A 25,238-nucleotide genomic window follows, 5' to 3' on the forward strand; every position below is an offset into this window, starting at 1 on the left:
CATCATTAGGACCTCATCTAACTGTGGGTAACAACTAAAGTAGTCCTCTTGGCAATGAGAGGTCAGCTTAGTGTTAGGGAATCCAGATTAGTGGATCCAGTTGCAACAAATCCTGCCTGAGCCTTGTGTATGTCTATTGTGTAGAAAGCTCATCCTCTTTCTTAAGCTATCCACACCAAAATGCCTCTAATGTAAGTTTGAACAAATTATTCTGCCTGGAGATATGGTTTAGAGCAGTTCTGCACTAACTTGGATTGAAACACATGTAACTGAAGTCTGTTAGTCCACCAGAGTCCTTCCCATGGTTCTTATTTATACCATTCTCCCCAAAGGATGAATGAATTCTCCCACAGGTTGTACTGGATGAAGACAAACTGCAGAACTCTGCACAAGGGACTGCAGCCCCCCAGTGCCTCCATCACACATGTGTCAGTGAAGAAAGACTAATGGTGGCAGGATTTTGCAGTGGGGACTGACTCCCTCAGGTCACTTTTCCTGCAACAGAGGTTCACAGCTTCACTCAGGCTTACTCCAAGACCATGCACACTGAAAGCATGGTTACCTCAACCTACATTTAAGCTTGAATACTGGGAGTATTATTTCCATTTTGAACTTTTTCCAAATGAATAATTTTTTCAAATGTTATAAAAGTAGTTAAATAATTATGTAAAGCCTGAAGAACATTCTTTTGCATCAGGATTTGAATTGGAAATGGCTGTTTTGGGGGCAATTTACTTTAAAAATTACTTTGTCCACAAGGAGCTAGTTGGCCTGTGATATTTCAAGCCTACAAAGCTTTTTTTACTTTAACAAGGGTCTTAAAGCTAAACAAGAAAAATCTTAGTCTAAAAAAGTTACAATATTGCTTTTGCCAGGAAAACTATATCCATTCTTGAGTTTACACTGCTGAGGTTTAGTGGCAGAGAACTGCCCATATGCTTATCCATGCTGTCACACATACCCTGAAATTATCCAAAAACAGGGTAGCTTTTCTTGCACAGAGCAGGATCTTACCATGTCTACAGGGGAGTATAAAGTCTGTGGACATACCTGTCAATCTTTTACAAACTACAGATCCTTTAAAAGTTTTCCAATACATATGAAGGTTCATTTACAACTGTTTTGAGCCTCATGGCAATTGACTTGCTTTTCTTACTTAGCTTTCACAAACCCTTCAGAAGCAGTTCACAGACCCTCATGGGTCTGCAGACCACAGCTCAAAAACCACTAGCTCTTAGTTTAAATAAGATACTTTGGGGCCTTTTGGGCCTAATTTTCTATAGCCTTGCATCTTGTGAGGTCTTATATACCTATGTCAAGTGTGAGTAAAATGCTACCAGATGAGGACTGTAGTGTTCAGTCATGGTGTTGGCTTTTATTTGGACAGGTGTGAAGGATGCCAGTGCAAAGCAGTGACAGATCAGGGCCCAGCACTGTAACTGTTTCCTCCACCATGAAGATCTTCAGCAGCACTACTCACAGCAAAGCCGGGGAACAATCCTATTTGCAGAACCATCATTCTGCTGTTATTCCCTGAAAGCCAGACACTGGCCTGGCACATCAATAACCACAGCAAGGATCAGGCCATTAGACACCTTGGAGTGACAGGTGGTTCTCTCAGGCTAAGGGGCTCTACTCAGGGTTTGAGTCTTGCTTTGTAGTGCTGTTTGCATCCCCTCTCAGTCTCAGTGTGCTTACTCTTTTTGGTGTTTCATGTCCTGAACATGGAGCAACAACCTTTTCATTTAAGCAAAGTACAGTGAGAAGTGTAAAGTGTTTCAGTGCCTTTTCTTTCCTTTGATCTCAAGTAAAGCTCCATGTAGAGGGTAATGTGATCTCCATCACTATCTCCTTTCATGCCCGATAATTAGCACATGTCCATGGGCTGGGTGCAATGCTATCCTTCCCTGCACTAAGAGGGGAGAAGTAGAAGGGGTTGGAGCGATTGTTTGCTGTGCTGATGACTGTGGTGTTGCCATGGAAAAGCTGGAGACTTCAGGGGAGTTTGTGTTTTGTTGGGCAGGGAGCCAGCCTGCTCTGACTTATTACAACCGTGTGAGTGAGCGAGCCATGCAGAACTTTATCCCTCTGTAGCAATTCCAAGACAGGGAGAAAAAGAAAAGGACAGGATTGCTTTAACAAGGAGTAGTGCAGTGCACTTTGCTAAGGCTGATTACATTAAATATAGAGATGTAGAAAAAATCCTATGCTATTTTCCACGTTTTTTTCCCCTTTTTCTTGGCAGCATGTGTCCACTCTCTTCTAAGGACTGAATTAAGAGCAGTGCAAATAATAAAATCTCAAGTAATCCTCCTGGAAGAGAACAGAGTCATTTAATTGGCTGTATCTGTACAGAAAGGAGCATGTAGAGTTTTGCTGAGTCTGAGTCTATTAAAGTCTTTGATCTGCTCCAGAAACAAAAGTGGAAGCAGACTACAGTGTTTTCATTATTAATTCTGAATGAAGTGCAAAGAGTAAATACATAGTGTAAACAAGGAAAAAAATTAATCAAGGCCTAGGTCCAGCAAAAAGCTATCTTCATACTGAGCCTCCCATACTCTGAGTAGTGGCATTATTCCCTGGAGGTGGAATAAAAAGAGATGCATGCTTTCTACAAATCACTTTCTATGGGCAGATCTCAAAGCAATTTACAAAAGCAGCCAGTTCCATTACTCCCACATTAAAGAATGAATAACTGGGGCCACAGGGCTCATCCAAGAGACTAGATCCTGTCTGAATCCCTGGTTAGCCACTGCCTTCTCATGCCTCTTCCCGAAATGTATTTGAGAAGGTGGGAAATAACAAGATTTTCTTTTGGACTCTTTGTTTGCAGGACTTCTAGATGTTTCAAAAAATCCATTTTCTACAGGAAATAACTGTTGCAGGGGTAATTTTCTGGTTTTCATTTTTGAAGTAGAATTTCCTACATGACTGTTCAGTGTTATAAAAGATACATCTAGGAGTCCTATTTTAACATACACTTCTTAGGGAAAGGTGTCTTAAGTGTTAACCATAAATTGCCATCTAGCAAAGCTCTGATTTCTATAAGAACAGAAGAAAGCAAAATTACTTCCTATACGAGTTGGCCAGGGAGCACACAGGGAAATCTTGACTGTGAATGAGTCAGTGACAAACTTCTGGAGCTTGCAGTCCTCCTGTGATCATACTCAGGAGGTGAGTCCTGCAAAACCTCTGACCATGTGAGACTCCCATGAGCTGCAGCCCACAGCCTCATCACCTTTTTGTTTACCTCCAAGGGTAGAAAACTCCCTGAGTACCATCACAGTCTCTCATGTTAGGCTGGCCTGCAGTGTTCTGTGATTGAGCTGGGAGCTCCAGCTGAGAAGCTGAGGACAGATCTTGCCAACATGGGAGGCGACAGAAACTCCTTTTGGTTTCACTGTGATCTAGGTAAGGTCTAAAGGTTAGGTATCACCACAGGATCTACCCACAGTTTGTCAGTGAAGCCATTGACTCTTTGCTGTATCTCATTGAATTTAACAGGATTTGTCTTGGGACATGATTTTCCAGTTACTTGGTGGCTCTGATATCTCTAGAAGTTACAACACAAAGTAGACTAACTTTGTGTTCCAAATACAGCAGGACAAATCAACTAAATGTAAATAATATTACTTGCTAGAGCTGTGACAACTTACACCAGCAGAGGACTTACCCAGGGAGATGAAGGGTTGCTGCTTTAAAGCTAAATGTCTGCTCAAAAGTGTTGCTTTTATCCTGCCGTTTTTTTCTTACTTATTTCTGTGACATTACTGGTTCAGTACAGAAATTTCTGTCCTCCCCACAGAGCTGTAGTAGCTACATGTTCAGGGACACTCCAGATTAATGAGGTCTGCAACATCTTTAATCTTTCCTCACAGCATGCTGTGCTTAGGATGCAGTGTGTGAGAAAGACCAAAAGTGAGGGATGCGAGAAATGCAGTCACACAGGAAACTGAAACTGCGCTGTCATTCATTCCTGTAGTACAAAAAACCCTTTCCGTAACCTCAGTGTCCTGATTCTCGTGTAGCTGGGGCCAGATTTGCCACTGGTGCAAACTGGTGCAGCACTACTGGCATCAGCTGAGAAGACACCGGTTTACTCCAGGAGATAATTTGTTCCAAGTCTTTTCAGCAACAAAACCAAGAGGACAACAGATGTACATGAATCCAAAGCAGTGAGGTCTTACGAAACGGATTGTTTTTAATAGCTGATGAGCATGAAGGCTGGGCTTCTTAATGACACTTGGACCCAGTTCTACCACTGTTTTTCCAAAGGAAAAGCTACTGCTGAGTGCACAGCAAAAATAGCCACAGAGTTGTTTATCATTCATGGAGTTATCCTTAAAATGAACCATGTCTTGAAAATTCATGTTATTTTGTATGCTGCTCCATCTGAGGAACTACTGAAGTTTCCTTCTCTAAGGATCCTAATGTTTCTCAGCTTTTTCTCCACTAGCCAGAGAGGAGCTGGCTGGTATAAACTGCAGCAGCAATTTTCTGGGGTCATGCATGCTGTGGTGTCAGAGAAATCTGGGAAATCGGCTTCCAGAGTTCCTGTTTTCTTTTCCTCCCCGAGGGAAAAATGGTCTTAATAGTATTGAGCCAGACCCAGCTAAGGATATGTCCTACAGCAGGTCTTGCTATGTTAGTTTATAGCATTTTCAGGCCCCCAGATATGGGTGTCAATGGTGCTTATGTTCTTCTACAAGTATTAGGGAAGTTAAACTGGCAGAACTGGGGTGAGGTGGGGAGAAAAGGGAAGGAAACCTCTGCACACTCCTTCCTCTGGCCTCAGGGGATTTGTTCTGTTTGCATTGGGCTTGTCTGAGCTTCGGAGCAGTGGGCAGAAAGGAAGTTGGAGTGAAGCTGTAAACTCACCTCAAACCTAGCTGCATCCTGGTCCTGATGCCTTTTTTTATTAAGCAGTGGTGTACGAAGCTTCCCTGTACACAGTGAAGTATCCTTCATTTGGCTCAGCGGTGTCTTGCTAAATCCATAACTTTTACCAGCTAGCAGCATTTCAGGCTAGCCAAATGAGATGGAAAGGCCATGGTTAGGCAGAGACTAATTAGAGGGACTAATCAAAGGTACTGGCAATAGTGAGGACAGCCTGTGGAAAAGAGGGATGAGGAGATAGCCATGTTCCCTAGCCTCCCGCTAGCCTTGAGGAGCCTTGCTGCTTCACATGGCTACTATAAGCTCATGCAAGGGCTGTGAATTCCTGTGGTGTTTCTTTACCTCTGTCTCAGCCAGGTAGCTTTGTGGAGGCAGAATAGCTCATGCTACTCGTCAACACAGCGGCAAGAGGACCTTTCTTCTCCTAGACAAATCGTCAAGTTGATCAAGTCAGATTTTTGGCCTACTTGATATTACCTAAATCACTCTAATGGGGAGGAGATAGCAAAGATAAGATTGTGAAGTGGATATTCTGAAGTTCATGGGTGCTTGGGAACTTCCTTGTGCTATTTGAAAGTGCTACTTCTTGGAGGCTGTTCCATATGTCAGCTGAAGCCCTTTGGATCCTGCCAAATTCTTCACACATGGTCAGAGACTGGTGAATTCAGGGAGATTAACAGCAGTATTGAATTTCTTTATGCCATTCCAAAATAGGCCATCAACCCAAAAGCATAATCTTATATTTAATCTAGAAAGGATTTTAAGCTGTGCTGAAAAGCTCAGTTCAGTTAGGATAGCTCACTTGCTTACACTCGCTTACCCCAAACAGGTCACTTTTTGTTAAGGGCTGGGTGCAGCAGCTGGCTGAGGGGGAAGGGGCAAGAGATGCTGCATAGAACTGCAGCCTCATGCCACATAGTGCAAGTGTGCAGGGCACATGCAGCTATATGTAAATGGGAGGGGAGAGGGGAAGGAGAAAAGATCAGACCACTACAGTGTCCTGGGCTTCCTTGGCAAAATTGTAGAGGACTTCTTAAAAGGAGTGACAGACTAGGTGGAAGCAGCATTAAAAATAATTGCATTCTGCTGCTTTGGTTATAACATGTCCCTTGTTCATAACTCCATCCATGACTCAAGTGCCCTGCAGAAGTCTGGACATGTGACAGCTAATAAATTCATTTATTGCGAGGGCTGTTTGTTTCAAATTCAGAACTGAAAGTTCATCTGCAGGTGCAGCAGGGCTGTGCAGGGAAGCAAACGCAGATTTACAGCTGTTGTGGCTTACTCCACTCTGCTACAACAAATCATTTTGTTCAGGAAAGAGGCTCTGCTGTTGGCCAACCAAGACGTGGTCAGAAATTTGAAACGCTGCTTTGTTAGTTTAAAAGAAAACACTGCTGGGCATGTTAGGGTGGGCATTTTTTTAACATTTAGTGAAATCTGTCATAAATCAAAGACTGATTGAAACTGAACAGAATGTGCCTTGCTTTCCACTGTCATTTGCTATCTTCTTCCTGTGCCATTGTGAGGGTGAATCAAGATCAGGATTTTAAAGTTTTCAGCTCCAAAGGCCAGTTATTACTTCCTCCTGTGATCCTGTTTGGTTTTCTGAAAATGAGTCAGTCATTTTCTGCTAGAATTTGGTGCAGCCTGAGCCTTTTCTCTGAGCTCCACTCCGCAAGACAAAAAAACATATTGCTTCACAGGCAAAGCAAGTCTGCACAATAGAAGACTTCCTTACAACTAGGCTCTGCCAAGTCTGCTCTTAGCCCTGCAAGGAGTCATGTTACTCCTCAGCAAGGTCATACAGGCCTAAAATAATCACTGATGTTTATCTTTCCCAGAGGATATTAAGCACCCCCAAACACCACCACAAGAACATCTATTAAAAAAAAGAGAAAAGGATTGAAAATAGTTTGCACCTCAGCTATCAGCAGAAGAGCATTATGGCTTTGCCTTTTCCCATTAATATTATGTGATCTCACATCTAAAGTGCTGAATTATGCCAACAGTGGGGGAGGAACAGCTTTGCTGTTTTTCATTGATGTTATATCTCCCTATTTACTTAGAAGCAGGCTGTGTACATTTCTCATCATTTTATTGCTGTACCTTGGCTGTGTACTGTTTTTACACTACTTTTGCCATTGGGAGAGCTGGAGGATGGCTTACTAAGGGCAGTGCTGAGGCTACATTACAGCCTAGATACTTGCCTGAAGATGCACTAGCTGAATGGTTCATGGATCTAGATCTTTGCAACACCCTTGAAAAGTAGAGAAGTCCTGTCAGCCTGTTTCTGCAGACAGAGCAGGAAGAGGCTTTGGAGGAGTGTGAACTGGCAGCTGAACTCTGCTCTCTGCCCAGCACTGGTGGCTGTCACACCTCAGCTCCATCACCTCACCATGGCCTTGTGTATTCCCAAATGGTGTGGAGCAGCTCCAGATGAGGAGAAAGGCTGCAGGACAAGCAGGTGAAGGGAAGGGTAAGCAGGCCCTGAGTCAGGCTTCAAGAGAAGAAGCAGGGATTGCTGGACACACAGGATTTAAGCCTGTATCACTGAGGCTCCCAAATCACAGGGATTTTGTCCCAGTCAAGGGTGTCTAGCACTACGGTTAATGATTTGCAGTGCAGGAAAGCAAATATCCAAATGCTTTACAGGCCATATTCCCCTGCCTTTCATGTCTGCACCTCTGAACACCCATTTACTTCAGTCTTCCTTTCAAGACCGTGTATTTGGCACATCCTCTCATGCCTACATCCCTAAATTCACAAGCCTCCTCTGGCTGGCTGGGTAGCGAGAGACATTTCCTAGCCACAGTGGTGTTCGTGGGAAGATGTGTGCTCAGGGGGATGCAAAAAGCTTCAGGCAAGTTCTTTGTGTTTTGACAGACTTTGCTGAAGGATTTTGCTCTGACTTGAGCCAGACGTGGTACTGGCAGATGCTGTACAAGCTTCCCACACAGCACTGGCAATGCCTCTTGGATCTGACCTGCGACCACCACCCCTCCCTGACCCCCCTTTCCTCTCCCCTCTCAGCCCAGGCCAGCGTTAATCTTGAGTGGAGAGAGCTCTCCCTGCCAGATTGCGTGGTGGTTCTCTGATGTGAACAGATGGGACTAGGGGGGCAGGCTACATCTGTTCCCTGAATTCTTCCACCTTCGCAATTGTTTGCAAATGGGTGAGAGCTCTGGGAGGCTGGGAAACGATGGGTTTGGGCTCAAAATGTTCTTTTCCCATAACATGCTCAAAAGTGAACCTGTGCTGTGTAATTAAGTTTGACACTGACGAGGAAAACACCTGCTGGTGCAAGCAGCTTGCCTCTCTACCCACAGAAGCATAGATTCTTTGCAGGACTAGTGCTAATGTTTTCTTCAGTCCAGTTTGGAAAGGCCCAAGTGAAGAAACATGCCTCAGGATACCATTCCACAGTTTCACAGCATCAGGATGTCTTTTTTTTGAGATTCAGCATGGATTTAATTCCTGTTTCAATTTCTCATTATGTTTATGTAACTGATTTTTAGAAGGCCTCAACTCTCATTTCTTTGTGAATACTAGTCACAGACAGATGTAAATAGCAAAAGAAGGCTGAATCCTTTGTGGAAAATGGGCCATAAATTCTTACCTTTCAGATTTTCACATCCTTTAGGCATTTGCAGGTTGTTATCATCCATGTTTGCTTTTTCTGCCTATTTCTTGCCAGATTCTCCATACCGTACATGGTTTTTCCTCATAAAACATACTATCTTGCCTCCTGGACACAATCACCTCTGTCCATCTTGTACTTGCCAGGGAATGAACCATCCCCATCTCTCTCACCCTGTCTTCTGTCCAACGTAGTATCACCTTATGGGCCACCCAAAGCCCTGAGGGCTGGAACCACACATGCTGAGCCCTAGCAAACCCACCAATGTCAGCTCTGGGCAGGGCAGCCCTGTTGGCTCGCTGTCAGCTGAAAATGCTCTCCCAGACACCTGACATCAGGAGGACTCGACCACGTGAGACCTTATTGTGTGTCCGTGCTCTGTCCCTTTGTGCCTGTCTCCTCCTGGCACAGCAATGCCAGGATGTGGAAGCCTGTTTTCCATGTGTTGTGCTTACACACCAGCAGACTCCTGCCCTCTGCTCAGTGATGCTGTGCTGTAGGATTGATTTCTCAGGAAGACAGAGGTACCTACTTGCTGTAAAAAGAGGTGCGAAATGAGAGCTTAGATACCACTGAGGCTCTGGTTGTGCATGTTTATGGCACTCGTCTGCTGCTCCTCTGTACTCTCATCTGCACTTGGACTCCACCTTGCTGAAGGTGTGTGAGCCAAGTAAGTATTTTCCACAGGCAACAAGCTGCCATTTTTGTGCCTGAGTTAAACATCAGTTTCTTACACTTTTTAACTGCAGATTTCTTTCCATTTGCAATATTCTGCTGTTTTCATTGTTTCTTGATGTTTCTCCAGTTCTGTTAGCAGTTGGTGATTTCATTCCTGAACTGTTTATTTCTTCTTTCAGATTATTTGTAAGTACTAAAAAAAATTCCACTTTAATACACTGATTCATGCATTGCCTTACAGGGCAGAACTCATTACATTTACATGAGAATTAGCCTTTGGTTATGAACCTTCAGCCAGTTTTCAAACCACATCACAGTGGCCCTATTCTGGCATACTGAATTATTTCTCTTTTAAGATTTTATCCATTGGTAATAGTCTGTGTTTTAAAATAAAAGGAAACACTAATTTTAAATCTATGCTGCCTATTATTTGGGTTTCCTTTTCCCTCTGGATGTTTAGCAAATTATTATGTCTTGATATAGTTTTCATTATTTTGCTGTGAAGAGTGGCTAGATATAAAAGATTACAATTACTACAGTCACTCCAGGATCAAAAAGCACTACTATGCTTACTTTTCTTTGGTCTTTCACTTCCTTCCCACCGAGCAGGGCAGTCAGCATTGCAGTTGAGCCCCGTGTTAGGGGATGTAGAACAACAACTGCCTTTCATTCAAAGGCTTAATGTTCCTGGCTTAATGTTCTCCATGAGTATTGTGTTAGCTCCCTCTCTCAGGAAAACAGGAGCATCTCTATTTTGGTCTTCATGGTGATACGGTTTCCAGTTTTGGCCCCATGAGAATAATCACTTACTCTTCACACTGGAGTTAACCATTATGTTTGCTCCTGGACCTGAAGGGGACTGAGGTGCAGAGGAGGACAAGATTCTATTCTTGAGTGAAATGGGCTCACTAAGTTCCAAGAGCACTTCAAAAACACAATTCCTAATTAGTACCAACAACCTCTCACTGAGCTCAGTGCTGTTACATGTGACCAGATTAGACAGGAGTCACTTTTGGGAAGTGTAGTGAGAAATGTCCTCTCAGGTACGACACATGTTGTTTATTTCTGTAGAGAACTCCTATAAACCTTTACAAAATGCCCAGAATATCAAGATGCAGAGGCTATGATCAAGCATGTTTTAGTCTTTTCATTAGAAAAAAACAAAGCTATGGACCCATAATTCATGCAGCTGTGGTCAAATTCTCACTGGCTTTAGTTGAATCTGGCTAAAAACTGGCTGGTGACAGTGGTTTTCTTGTTGTCCAAAGAGTCCAATAAGAGACACACAATGCTCTAAGTCACATTTTAGGCATAGTGTTGAGTTTTTGAGCACAGAACAATCTACATCTGAGCTGGATGCAAAACATGCCTTATTGGTGGTTACAGTCTCGGTTTTCCTTGTGGTTAGGGAAGGACTGGAGAGTTTGAATGGTGAGCTGGGAAATTATCATCCCTCCTTGTTTCTTAATAAGGCAGATGCCTATCCTGTCATAAAACCTTGCAGGAGCTTTGGCTTCAATAAAGAAATACTATTTCTCATGCACCTATTGAGCTCTCCAGTGCCCTCCTCTAAAACAAATATTAGACATCTGTTGCAGAGCTGATCTTCCTGGATCCTGTTGTGTCTGTGCAGTGAAATAAGAACACCTTGGGTAGCATTTAGTCTATGAACATCGAAAATAAGTCAGAAAAATTATACCTTAAAAATGCTTACTCTTTTCCACTGAATAAAACCAAAACCATTCAGAATGAATGACTCCTTCTTAGACCTCCACTAATAGGTGAAATGTGCCCTGCCCATTAGTGTTTGCCATATGAGGAGTAAGATAAGTATGACTGTTTAAGACAGAGGTGAAAGCTTTCAGAGTACTTCTATAATGTAAGTCAAACAGGCCTTGAGGGCTCATGTGTAAGGCCTACTATCAAAGCTTCTGAGCTGTCCCCTGCCTGTGCTTGCCCTGTGGCTTAGCAAGCCACCACACACGGCCAGACAAGCTGTGTGCCAGCCAAAGGGTCAGGAGGCAGTTGTGGGGCATGGCACAGAGCTCTTGGCACTACAAAGAGCAGTGCTAAGATCCAGGACTCCATGGAAGCACAGCCTGGAGCTACTGTCTCTGAACTGCTGGTGGCCATAGGGAGAGGAGGCTGCTGTAGGGACTGATTTGCCTGGTGCAAGGACACATATCTGCCTTTTTTCTTTGTCCACGTGTCATGTCTTGTGCTTGGGATTTATCCCAGTGCCTTAGTCTTGGAACTTGAATGCCCTCACATCCCAGTGACACCTCTGAAAGTGAAGGTTTCACAAATAGAGGTCTCCAGTGCAGATCTTGCTGTAGATGACTATGCTAGTCAGCAGTGATGGTTTAATAAAAAGAATTTGATCCCTATCAAATTTAATGCATAGATGAGAAATTAAAGAAAGGGTACTTTTTTATATGCAATAGCAGAGTTTGTTTAGAGCCTTTGCTTGATATCAGTGTTTTTTCCTTCCTTGCCCGGCTTTTGTGGTAGGAGAAAAGTATCACACTAGCAGCATTGCCAGCTTTATGATTTTATAATGAGACAGTGTTTTCTATTTTGCTTAAAACCCCAGCTCCTAGAAACAATGGATTATGTGAGAATGTCTCAGATCTGCTTTGAAAAGCAAAGAAAATTTTTAGTGCTTTTTGTGTCAGAAAAATTATTGAAACATTACCCCAATTATATACTAAGAAATCCAAAACCATGTTTGGAATTGATTACACTTTTTATGTGCATGGTTTGAAGGCAATCGTGTGATTTTTCTTTTGGAGGGAGACATCTGACTCATGATTTCTGAATGCTTGGGGAGTGGTGCTATTACATTGGGGGATACCACCGGTGTTTCCAAATCTATTGAATGATTTCTAACACAAAATGCTTCAGCTCCTTAAAGCAAAGAAATGTTTTTATTTGGTAGGATGTATAGGATAGATCCTGCTTTAAAAATATATGGAATACGCTTTTGTTTTGGTTTTGCTGAGCAGCAGAAACATTGAGCAGATCCCATGCAAATCCCTAAAGATGAATCGTAATGCTTTTTGGTATGCACAGAGAGTATCCGAGTTCACCACAACATAGACTTGACCAAAGGTCCAGTCCTGTGTATTTTCAATTCCTTTAGGGATACTGAGCTTGTGGGACTTTTGTACTTCCTAAAAAGCCCCCTCTGCCCCTTTCAGAGTTAGAGTACCTCATAAAGACTGTAATATGTATAAATTCTCCTTTTGGGCAGCATAATTCACTGTCACGGTTAGGCAGCAGTGCTGCCTGGGGAAGCAGATATGGTGTGAATTGCCACAATAGGATGCACTGGCTCACATATCCATAGCTTAGTTCCAGCCAAGGCTGTGAGCCAAGCCTTTCCCCTTGGACCCCTGCCTCTACAAGTCTGTGGCCAGCCCAGAGGAGGCTCTGTGAGCACGCAGTTTGTGTGGGACCTGGGCAGGGCTGAGCATGCTGTGGTGGGTTGGGTGTCAGAAAGCAAAGGCTGGTGCCTTTGAGAGCAGCAGTAACTATTCATTTTTAGGGCATCATTTTTCTGTTAGTGTGTTTAAACAAAGGCAGATGATAGCAATAGAAGAGATGGCTAATGAACCTGTTCCCTCTGGGAGCCCTGTAACACACAGCGTCGGCACCTGGTAGATGATGCCATTCACTGTGATGCCAGTGTTTGTCCAGAACACATGGTAGATCTGGCATTGCTGCCATGCATGCAATCACTACTAAAATATCTTCTGTCTTTTATTTATTGGGAGCATATTTTCACTTGAGCAAATCCCCTTCAGAATTACCTGTAAAAAGGGATTAAGGAGCATTTTTCTTGCTGAGGGCTCCACAGACCTTTCAGATTTTTTTGATGAACCATGCATTTGCAAAAACACATCCTGCATGCTTGCCAGTAATAAGGTGAAAAATCACACACGGGCTTTAGCTGTTCCAAAGGCCTAATATCTTTCCTCCAATGTAATTGAAAGACACAGCCTGAGTCCATGAGCCAAACTATGACCCTGATTACTTAATTTGATGGGGTTGTGTATAGGGTCCCATAATTAAATGAAACTGCCAAGACTGGTGCTTGGTATAAAATTCATTGCACTGTTGGAACGATTATATCTAGGGGGAGTTTTAACTATGTCTTCTAGTCTCACTCCCTTCTTTATGTACGTTTTTGTTACTCCTTTTTATCTTCGTTGTTTTGGAGCAAAATTATCAGAAGTTAACAACAGCCACAAATTAGAATCAAGATTGCATAATCCAAGATTGCAAGATTTGGAATGTTTAAATTTTGCTGTGTTCCTAACAGTTGAGGTGCTGGTTGCTTAGCACATGGCAAAAGCAGATCTGCTGAGATCTGCAGGAAATGAGTGCCTGAAGATGGTATGAGATGGATGAGGGTCCCAACATGGCTTGAGGTACCTTTTTCTCCTCCACAGGAGGATCAGAAGAGAGGTGTGAGAGAGGCCAAGGAAAGAAGCCCCTGCCCTCAATCGATGTAGGAGGCTCACAGGTCTAGAGACCAGGTGGGTGTCTCTTATTCAGGCACTTGGTCATGAGTTGGACTTGGGTCCTGGTGTCACCTTTGAGGGACAGATTTACATCCCCTTGTTTCAAGCATCCCCTTGAAACACATCTAGTTGTTCTGTGGACTGTAAACAAGCGAGTCCCGGCTGCCTTGAGTGGATTCACTGGTGTCTACTAAAGAATAAATCGTCTTGTGCCTTTGCCTCAGTAAGATCATGAATACACTTCTATTTTTTCTGTCTGTCTATTGTCAATAGTCGTGCAGGTACCTAAAATGTTTTCAAATTCTTGTATATATTCTTCTATATCTCAACGTTTGGTTAAAATTGATCAGCAAATACAAGAATTAGGTGTTAAGGCCAGGCAAATGCAAGTATTCTTGACTAACCTGATCTCTTTTTATGGCAAGGACACTCAGTTGATGAGGGAAAGGTTGTGAATGTTATCTACCTGGACTTTAGTAAAGCCTTTGATACCATTTCCCACAATATTCTCCGGGGGAAACTGGCTATTCATTACTTGGATGGATGCAGTGTGCACTGGGTGAAAAACTGGATGAATGATCGGGCCCAGAGAGTGGTGCTGGAAGGAGTGGTGAACTGAACTCCGGCTGATAGATAGCTGGTCACAAATGGGCCCCCCCAGAGCTTAGTATTGAGAGCAGTTTTGTTTAATGTCTTTATCCATAATCTGGGAGAGGGATCAAGTGCAGCCTCAGTCAGTTTGTAGACAATACCAATTTGGGCAGAAGTCAATCTGCTAGAGGGTAGAAAGGCTCTACAGAGGGATTGGACAGGCTGGATCACTAAGGCAAGGCCAATTGTATGAGGTTCAATGATGTCAAGTGCTGAGTCTTACACTTGGGACACAACAACCCCAGGCAGTGCCACAGGCTGGGGGCAATGGCTGGAAAACTGCCAGGTGGAAAAGGACCTGGAGTCCTGGTCTATAGCAGCTATAGAGCCAGGATATGCCCACGTGGCCAAGAAGGCCAATGGCATCCTGGTCTGGATCAGCAATAGTGTGGCCAGCAGGACCAGGGCAGGGATTGTCCCCCTGTACTCAGCACTGCTGAGGCCACACCTCAAATCCTCCAAAGCCACTCACTGTGAGAAAGACACTGAGGGGCTGGAGTGTGTCCAGAGAAGGGAAAGGAGCTGGGGAAGAGTCTGGAGCACAAGCATCTTAGAGAGCTGGAGTTGCTTAGCCAGGAGAAAAGGAGGTTCAGGGGGAACGTTATTGCTCTCTGTAACTGCCTGAAAGGAGTGGCCAGGGGAGTGTCAGTCTCTTCACCCAAAGAACAAGGGATAGGACAAGAAGAAACCACCTCAAATTGAACCAGGGGAGGTTTAGACCATACGTTAGGAAAAATTTCTTCCCTGAAAGGATGGTCAAGCATTGGAACAGGCTGCCCAGGGAAGTGGTGGAGTCATCGTCCCTGGAGGTATTTAAGAGACATGTAGATGTGGCATTTAATGACATGGTTTAGTGGTGAACTTGGCAGTGTAGGTTAATGGTAGGCTTGATGATCTTAGAGGTTTTTTCCAACCTAAACAGTTTTATGATTCTGTGATTCTGTGATTCACATATGAGTACACATAGGACCACATGTGCTTCTTTTCCTTAGAAAACCAAGCAAAAAAAATACCACCCTAGTAAAAGAGGAGGCCAAGGAAAACTGCAATGCCCTGTGTTAAGGAGAGCTTTGTGGTGGGTCTTTCTGGTTTCAGGGTGCATGAGGGCCTTATCCTGACTTCCTCCATGCAATGCAATCCCACAGAGGACCAGCAGTGACTCAGCTCCTCTACCATTCACTGTGGTGAATCCCCCCAGCCCCCTGGGCTTTTTTAAATTATATTTTTCTTTCTTAGTATTTGGTACAATGGAGTACAGTAGGCACTTTGGTATAGTGTCCATTTTGAAACATGCCCAAGACCTCTTGAACACCACATTCCCTCAATGGGAACCATTAATACAGTTTTCATTCCTTTAATTATCCAAAGTCACATTTTTACCTGATATATCTTGAATAGTTCTTCAGCAGGCATGCTGCTTCCACATTATTGCTGGTGGCTGATATTGGTAGTATAACTTCTTTCCTTTCAGTACCCAATAAGAATTTGTACATGTGTTTAGGAGTGCAGTTAGCCTTTTTATAGGTAACAATGTAAAGCCTTTTCTTCGATCACTGAATCTGAGCCAATATTTAAGAAGACAAGCTATTGTAAAGAACTTTGTGCAGCAAAAGTTATGGTCCTCAGTTTGCAAGTGGGTTTCAGCACTAGGGAATAGACCATGTTATTTATCTTCACTGATTTCTGTCTTGAGGAAGACAAAAAATGTTGAATAGAGATCCTGCAATAGGATCAGGTAGGTAGAGTAGATTGGCACCCCACCTGAAGCAGAACATCCCTCCTAGTTAACAAAGTTTTAAGTACATATTTAAGTCAGTTTTAAAGATTTTGCTGCTTAAGAATAGTTTTTGCCGAATCAGAGACTGGATCCTTTAAGAGTCTTTTGTTTGAGGGGCATATTCAAAACTGTAAATGAGAAAACTCTCTCTCTTGCTACTGGCTTTTGTCCTACTCACAATTTTTGCTAATTAACTGACAATTAGCAGCCCTAGAGTTTATGGTTTATTATTTTGCCCTATTTTCCCCTTTGTTAAATAAATGATCCAGAGTTAAGCTTTATGGATCACACCTCTTTGTTTGCCATTGTTGATAGATCATTTTCCACTCAGAATGGAAATGATTAAACCATATAAGAAAGGATCATGCTTGCCGCTTATTCTCTGGCATCATATATGGAAAAATATTGCAGCTGGTTGAATTGTCTAGTTGAAATTAGCCTTTAAAGGAAAACAAAACAGAAGGGAATTGTGCAAGTGGGTTCATTAGGGCTTTATCATAACAAGGAGTAAGTGGTGAAGAGGGAGAAAAGATGATGGAGTTCATGTTCCTGCAGATTAATTTATCAGTCTTTATGGGCACATGAAAAGAAAATTATGGCTACCTATAAAGGTCTAATTAGGGCATCTAGTGTAAATTCTCTGCAGCTAATCTGGTACAGTTCATAAAAAGCTAACAATAAAAACATAATGATGTGTTGCATTAAATGGGCAATCTTCAACAAATGGGGCTAAATTAAAAAAGGTCTATTGGAAAAGTAGGCTCTTTATAGGCCTTAAATTGAGGATAACTCATTAAATACACAGCATGTTTTGCTGTTTAGTCCAATAGTGACTAATGTACCCTGGATGTGTACTCCTGGGAATGTTTCTGTTCTTGGGAGCAAGTCAGAACTTCTGGTAAAATCGGTGTAAGTCTCACCTTGAGCACTTGGGCAATACTTGCATTTTTAATGCTTCTTCACAGTTCTGACCTTCATTATGTAGCCCAGTCCTGCTGGTGAGTATTTCTTGGTGTAAGTAATCAAAAGTGGGACAACTTCTGTGATCCAGCCTTCATATCCGTGCCTGAAATGTGGACATTTGAGAACTTGGCAAAGGCGTGACTTTAAAATCTTGTGTAAAACTTCAGTTCTGTCTGAAAGGAGTATTTTGAGAGTGCTGAGAGTGCACTCTGAAAACTCATCTCTAGAAAGCCTCCAAATGTAAAGGCAGTGAGAACAGAAAGGTGAATTAATTTATTCAAACTGATATCAAAGGGAGAATTTTCCTTAAGCATTGCTTTGACTACAACATTGTCTTTCTGTCTCATGACTGACTTCCCCTTCTTACCTGCTCCTAATCCAAGCCACTTGTCTTTGCTTTGTAAACTCTCTGGTCAGTCCCTACATGCTCTGGTTCTGCTACCACTAATTGATTTTTGTAGTGGCCCCTTGGCCACAAATTGAACTTTTGAGAAAGTCTTTCTGCACATTTGGGAAGGAATTTTTCAAACACACCAAACATGAAGCAAATTTTCTCTATATATCTTCAAACTCTCTGTAAAACTGTCATGGACAGATCCTTAAACACAGTTCAACAACCACAAAAGAATCAAGACAGCTTTACCATTTTTCTGGCCATGGTGGTCTCCTTGTCTGGTGGTTTCTTCTGCTGTCCTTTGCAGCCAGTCCACTTTCAACGGAGAGGAACAATTTTTGGGAGGCTGCTGCTTTGCCATCATCTTTCTTATATGATACCACAGCATAAAAAAATATAAAAAATACATAAAGAAAGGCAAGAGTTGTGAGGGTTGGAGATGCTTGCAGGGTAAGTCAGAGCTGTGAGTTCTGGGGTCTTACTGCAATACTCTGCAGAAAGTAGAGTTCCAGTGATGACTTTCTAGCAATCCCTTTGAGACAAGCAACTCTGTTCCCATGTCCCTGAGCAACAGAGGAAGAACATGAAAAACTACAGAGGTCAAGCAGACCATATAGGTTGTAGTTTCCTCCTCAGACCTTTCACTGCATACACAAATACAGCAATCAGATGGCTATGTGGTATAAAAATCTATGTGAGTGTATTTAAGGCGGGGGGGGGAAGAGAAAGTAGAAGAGTTTTGTGCTTAAATTATCGTTTTCTGTGTTAAAGAAACAGACTTAGCAATTATGTTTACCTCCACATCTTTGGAGGCCATTTTAGCAGAGGTCTTTGCTTCCCTGGTGTGACTGCCAACTTTGAGAATTTTTAGGTTGCGACTGATTGGTCTAATTGGTTGTAAAATAAACTATTTCAAAGAACTGGCACTCCTCACATCTGTCACTCTTGGCCTAGTGTGTTTGTGATGTATTTGCTGGTCGAGAAAAATGTTGCTGGATGTGTGTGCACTGGAAACCTGCAAATTGTTTTTCCTTTCTTTTCTTTCTGTTTATCTTGGTTTGCAAATATTAAGCAGACATAGTTCTCAATATGGACAAATGTGCTGCAAAATGCCACTCAGCTGAGGAGATCATAGCTGGTTTTCAATTATTAAAAGCACATGCAGAGGAATAAACTCACAGCTAATTTCAGAATGAAGGTTTGCAGCAGATGCATAAGCCCTGGTGAGGAAAGGTTTAGGTCACAGAAACACTGATGTGATTTAATTTATGTGGCAAAATCCCCAGAGACAAGGAGGGTTGTATATTGGCACAATGATCACTTACAGGTTATACCTGCATGTCTGAGAGAGAGCCTGTTAAGTGCCACATAGCCCAGTTCTTCTAGTTACAGTGGTGACAAGCATGGAGTTTCTTGTGTGTTCAGGTTGGTCTGAGGAGAGAATTTGTTTCTACAGGTCACAGATAAGCACAGGCTCTAGGCTCTTTGGTAAAAAGAGGCTATCTTCTTCCTCTCTGCATACTCCTGAAAGGGCTAAATTTTTTCATTTTTCATGTTTGGATTTTTGGGGGTTTTTTGGTTTTTTTAAAAAAGCCACAGGAAATGCAAGCAATTCTGAGAAGAAGGTACATCCACCAAAACAAAGTTCTGGAAGAGGGGCAGAGATAAGGTAGTAAGGAAGGATGAGGAAAGACGTGGATGAATTATCACATTCCACCCCTGCAATTTCTATTTAACAGCCTTCCTGTGAGAAGGGAAAGGGATAAACCTTGATAAACCATCTGACTCAAACCCTGCACATCCAGGAGCCTTTACCAAGGGGATGTAGCTTAGGGCAAAATTTTGGCCCTCAGTTGGGATGATGTTCAGAGCAGCTTTAAGGGGTAGAATGATACACCCTGCTCCCTTTGCCCCGTGTGAAAATCCTGGCCTGAAGCCCAGGAAAGTCTCACAGGTTCCATTGTGTAATGAGAGCCCATGCAACACTTACCCATCCTACTCCCAAGGCCAGAATGGTAGAAGCTGGCCAGGCTGTTCTCCCCACCGCAAGGAACAGTGGACCATGCACTTGGATGGAAAACCTGCCCTGTCTGTGTTCCTGCAGCCACTCCATGGTTTGCTCACCAGCAGGCATTGGGAGTCTGAGGGCAGGGAGTTTGGGTTGTTTTGTTGTTTTGGGAATCAAAATATGCAAGTGACCTCCTTCAGCTGCATGTTACAGAGGACGTGTTTGGGTTGGCTTTATGGTGCAGCAATATCTATAAATTTTCTTTCTTTTGTCAGTTTGTGTCGCAATGTTCATGTTGTTTGAGTGTGCAGCAGGGACAACTGGTGTCTACCAGAGCCATTTGTCAGCTTTCTTTTTTTCTCTGTCCTATCAAAAGTAAAGCAGTTTAAGTATGGCCAAATATCCAAAACCTTTGACACCATGCAATGGATAAAGTAAATATTTCTGTACTTTATGAAATCAAGGGAGTCTCAGGTCCTTTGTAGCTGACTACGAAGTGATACTCCCTTTGTGTGCTTTCTGCTTATTTGTAGATGTGTCATCTTCAGGAAATATTTCTAATACAGACCTCAAGGCTTACTGTTGGAGAAAAATCCTTCCTTTTGCTTGTAAGACGTTGTGTTCTCCTCTTATATAGTGGAGGGGGAAGATGAACAGTCCTCTGTGGTGCTGCCCTTGCAGGATATCATCCCTCCTTTGAGACCAGACCTCCTGCTTGCTCAGGACTGAGCACATCTGCGCCAGATCAACCTGGGCCAGACTTGCCTTCTGCTTTATCTTCAGCCTTTTAGAAATGCTTACAAAGCCTTGTTGGTTCAGGGCTACAGCACCCTCAGGGGAGCTACACAACCATCATCTCATGCCCTAGAAAAAAAGATTATTTAGATGTATTGTTCTAGAAATGCTTTGAGTCCCAGCCAGACATTTAGGGCTAAATGCTGCTCAGAAGTTTATACAGGCATAATTGCAAGTATGCAAGTCAGTATTTCTCTCAGCAAGTACAAATCTTTTTCCTCTTTATCCATCTTTGAATGCCAGCTGTACCAGAGATTGGGGGGAGGGGGGGGGGGGGCTTGAAGGTCGGTTTTGACATGAAAATGTTGATCAGAATCAATAACAAGTAGATAATAAAATTGTCATCTTAAGGCTTTCTGCAACAGGCATTATCAAAGCATATTTCTAGCTATGTGGAGCGTTAAGAGCTCCCTGACATGTGAACTGGTGTTTTTGTTCAGCACAACAAGAATTTATAGCAAACATCATGCCCATTTCTGGGCTGTGACAAGGTAGGGCTGACTCCCTCCAGCTCCTTGTACAGTCTGCAGAGAAAAAGAGTAGAATAGGAGAAGGCCAGCTGTGGTTTGTGCCTGATTTAAATGTCCCAGTTACTTGTGGGCAGCTTTAAGCTTTCTCCACCCAAATCCTTGGACAATCCAAACACCACCTGGCCAAATCCTTACCACTCTGCAGGTAGGTTTCTTAGCTCAGACATGATGCCAGTAGGTACCATAGGAACAGATTATGTGTTGATTTTGCCAAGAGCCAGGCAGTGTGAGTAGCAAAAAATGTGAGCACTTTTTTGATCTTAGGTTACCAAAGTGGTAGGGTAATACATTAGATACTTAGAGTCAGTAGCCTGACTGTAGTCCAAAATATTTGTGTAAAATTAATAGCCTTTGTAATGGGAACACCATGTAAAAACACCCAAAGCTGCTTGCCTTTCCCAGAGGAACCACTGGAAGCTCTAGATGTGCTATTGCACTTCCAGAAGTGAGCAGGGTTTGGTCAGCACAGTTCTCACCAGACAGTGGTGTTCCCAAAGCCACCCTGCCCTCACACAGTGCTGCCTCAAAGCTGCATTTATATGGGATGCTCCTTTGCTCTCCCTTATCGTTCTGAATCATCTTCACCAAAGACCTTTCTTTCACAGACCAAAGTTATTCCAGTAAAGCTGGGTTTTATTGTCTCACTTGCACATCTTGTGGACAATTATTCACAGGGAAAATATTTATCTTGTTTTTTCCAATCTCATTTCTACACCTGCCAAATCGCCTCACCCTTTCCAAATCCTTCTAATGCCCATGAAGATCCCATTGTATCATTTTGGTCCATTTCGTAAGCTAAAGAATGTATTGGATTGGGCAGGTCTGGATTTACTGCCAACTATGACAGCTAATTTGAATGTCTGCTAGTATCTCTGGGACAATATAATGTTCTAATCTTAACCAAAATGGCATCAGACTTCTGGCAAGCTCCGTCATAGTTAGTGTCATTATTAGGAACAAGATTTACTCAATAATGACCAACTTCATTTGTTTTTTGCAGTGAATTCATACATTTATGATAGCAAGTTCTAATAATACTATTTCTTGGTTAAAGCAGCAGCCCTGAAAGAAAGTGAGAAAGTAGAAATCTCAAGTTCATTCAAAAATGTTTGACCCCATCATGTCTGTAGGGAAAAAATATTGTGAACATTTAGTCAATGTGTTTTACAGCCACAGAAACATGGTAGAGAATGAATGTATGATTCTTTTCATTATTTTTCTTCTTAAATCTCCTGGATTGTTTTGTTGGAGTTTTTTTTTAAGCCAGATTCATGATTTTGTGTTTTAACAATTGCATTTTAAGCCCTGGATGTTTACAGTAATATGTGTAACAAATTTTATGGCTTATTTTAAAACAAGTTTTATAAACTATGGATCTTAGGCCAGCTGCCAGATATTAGGAGTATATGGTTCTTCTTCATAAAAACTTGCTGTCACTGAAAAAGATTAAAGATTTATGATTGCAACAAGATATGAACTGATAGGGGTTTAAGTCCAGCCTCTGCAATAACAGAATTTATGTGCAGTTTCCTCCTCTTTAATCAGTGATTACAGTAGGAATTTGATGCATTTGAACCAGTTGGTGCAAACTGTGCTTGTGGGAGTTACTTATTTGACATGACTAGCACTAGTTATGACCTTCACCTAAGGATTTTGGCTGATTCCCCTGGGAATTGAATGAGGCCCTACGGTCTAATCTGTTCCCTCGCTTGGGGTGCTACTGTTTCCCACATGCCTGGCTGTAATGCCTATGGATGCTGAACCTCTTGTTACCCACTGATTTTGACATCAGTTTCCAGCACTCCAAGAAGTCAGGCCACACAGGGATTTGGTACATGAAAGCACCCAAACCTAGGGCATACTTTGATTGTTGTAAGAGCACAAAGCAGTTTGGGCCATTGCCTGTGGTGCTCTGAAGTAGCTGCTGTTCCCAGAACAGCTGGTAAGCTGGGAGGGAAAAGAGCTGAGCCAACAAGAGTGGAAAAGCCAAGAGAGCTCCAGAGGGAAGGTCCAGTTTCCAAGCCCTTGCACTGGGACAGTGGTCTGAAAAGTCTGGGGCTGCTGCCCAGGGAGGCTGGTCTAAAGGAAAGACTGAATGGCATAAATTAAACATGATCCACCATTATAATACATGGGGTGAATTCACAGGAGAATCTCACAAAACAAAAACTGTGAATGGATAGATGTGAAGTCTCATCTTGTTTACAGAAAAGAGAGTTGATGAGTGTGTTAAAAAGACATGAAGGTGAGATTAAAATCAACCAAAAAAAGGGAGAGGAGTGCTGGCCCAGCAGCTTGTCCCTGATTCTAGTCATGTTTTGTGTTTTGAGCAAAGCAAGGCCGCCAGGAAGAGAGTAAATTTGCAAGAAGGATATCTCTGGAGGGATGCACATGAGTGAAAGGAGGTAATGAAATTTTTTTCTCTGTTGACTTACAAACTGTGTTGGTGTGAAGACAGGGATAGCCATCGTTACTCCATATTCTAGGTTACAGTTTGGTGTACAGCTATGCACCAACTACACAAACTAGAGACTTCCCAGGCAGTGTTCTGAAAGCCAAATTATCCTTTTATCTTTACTTTTTTTCCATTCTCTTGTACTTGCCTCCTATTCCTTGGTATCCTGTTACTTATCCTGCAAGAAAGAAAGACTCCAAATGCATTATTTCCAGCTGGGCAAATCTGGTGGCTCCCTGCTCCTGTTGTCCCAGGTGAGCAGGGAGGATTTTGGTGGCAAGGAGAGCAAGTGGAAGGGAGCGATAGAACAGAAAACTGCATCTGGAAGGTGAGAAAGGTCCAAGAGAGCACAGTCATGTAAAGAGAATATTTTGTCTTTAGTACAGTGTGTGTTTGCTCAGAGTATAATGGAAAGGAAATCTCTGAGCAACATTATAAACACATCTTCCAGCCCTGGTTATGCACACACACATAAATGGCTCAAGTTTCACTCCTGTGGATTATTATTGTATCAGCATAACCTTGAACTATATTTATAGTCTTGTAAGCTGCCGAGTTGCAACCTGCTTCTTGTTTTTTCCTGGTGGCAGGCAGCATGGCCTGAAGGGGTGACTGCAGCTGAGAGTGTCAGTGGAAGATGTTGGAGTCTGGCCACTCACTCTCTGTGTGGCCATGAGCAATTCCCTGCTTCTCCTCAGTACCTCAGTTTCCCTATTGATAACAGCGGGAAGGGTTGTTATCCCCAAGGCAATTGTAAGCACTTTATTAGAGCTTCTTGTACCTTTGCTGTTGAACACCTGGTTGAACGCCTTGGTGGTTACAGTAGTTGACTAAGTGTAATCTTCTTGTGAGACCACCTTTTCAGGCCCTGGTGACTGTGAGATAGAGCTGCAGAGGACTCTGCTGTAGGTGCTCCATAGGCCTGTGTCCCCATGAAGCCACCAGGGCTTCACAGGGGTTCACCAGGGCAGACACATAGGCTTAAGAAGCTCCACCATTTACAGAATGACAGATAAGATGCCATATCTGCATACTTGAGGAAAGCTAATTTTCTTTCAGAGACAGGCAGTAAGGAAGACTAATTACATTGACCTTTTCTTTTCTAACACAGGTTATATATAGTTAGGAAAGGCAAGAAGGTAGCAAAAAAGAGAGCAAGGGTCTCTCAGTCCTTGCCAGAACTGTGGGTACTGACAAAGAGGAGCGCAGGTCTGAGGAGGTGGTGGCAGATGCCAGAGCTCACCCTGAGGTGGGAAGCTGTGCTGATGAGGCCAGCTGCAGAGTTCACTGATTCTTATTTGTCCAGTACAGAGTTTTCTCACATCTCATGTGACATGACCCTGTTGCCATCATGCCTGGCCCTCTGGACAGAGTCTTGTTTTGCCAGGGTTCACTTGAAGTCTAAGGCCTGAAAGGTCACAACGTCGCATAGTTATAACTTCCAGCTCCCAGACTGTCCTATCTATTGCTAGCTCCTCACTCTCTTTTCTAGGTTTGCTCCCTCCAAACGTGAAGCCTACAGAAACCCACTCTGCCTATTTCCTGTAACAATTTTTATCAGGCTTGTGATGTGCAGTAGTGTCCACTTTGCAACTTCTATCTGGTGGCAACAGAAAAGTGTTCACAAAACTAGTTGATTATAAGTGATTATATATATTTTTTTTAAAAAGAATAGCTATCTCTTTTTTGGTTTTCATTCCCCTTGAAGCTTCTGTCACGTCCCCAACCTTAGGGGCTACTCAGACATAGAGAGGGCTTTCCTTTTTCAGCACATTCCTATCCTCCACTGTGTAAATCCACAAGCCAAAAGATGATGTGATCCTGGCAGCCCAGTTTTTGTGTTGAAAGTGTGCTTTGTGCTAAGGCTCTTCCCCCTGGAGTCTTCTTTGTGCACTCCTCAAAATGATGAAATCAGGGATCATAAC

General features: G+C 42.8%; 1 protein-coding gene and 1 long non-coding RNA gene across 4 annotated transcripts in view; one reads left to right on the top strand and one right to left on the bottom strand.

The window, feature by feature from the left end:
- Positions 1-25,238, top strand: part of MAML2 (mastermind like transcriptional coactivator 2) — a 213,852-nt gene that overhangs the window by 19,070 nt on the left and 169,544 nt on the right. The window lies entirely within an intron of this gene.
- On the bottom strand, positions 15,676-19,709 carry LOC146444954 (uncharacterized). Of its 3 annotated transcripts, none has more exons than XR_014853127.1 (4): positions 19,594-19,709; positions 17,775-17,893; positions 17,089-17,234; positions 15,676-15,950 (listed from the first exon to the last, which is right to left on the bottom strand). It is a non-coding gene; the product is annotated as an uncharacterized LOC146444954 (long non-coding RNA). The 3 variants fall into 3 exon arrangements; XR_014853125.1 differs by having other exon boundaries at positions 15,676-16,607; XR_014853123.1 differs by having other exon boundaries at positions 15,676-17,234.

This window comes from Lichenostomus cassidix, chromosome 1, assembly GCF_008360975.1.
Source record: "Lichenostomus cassidix isolate B80296 chromosome 1, HeHo_3.0, whole genome shotgun sequence".
In the NCBI taxonomy this organism is placed as follows: domain Eukaryota; kingdom Metazoa; phylum Chordata; class Aves; order Passeriformes; family Meliphagidae; genus Lichenostomus; species Lichenostomus cassidix.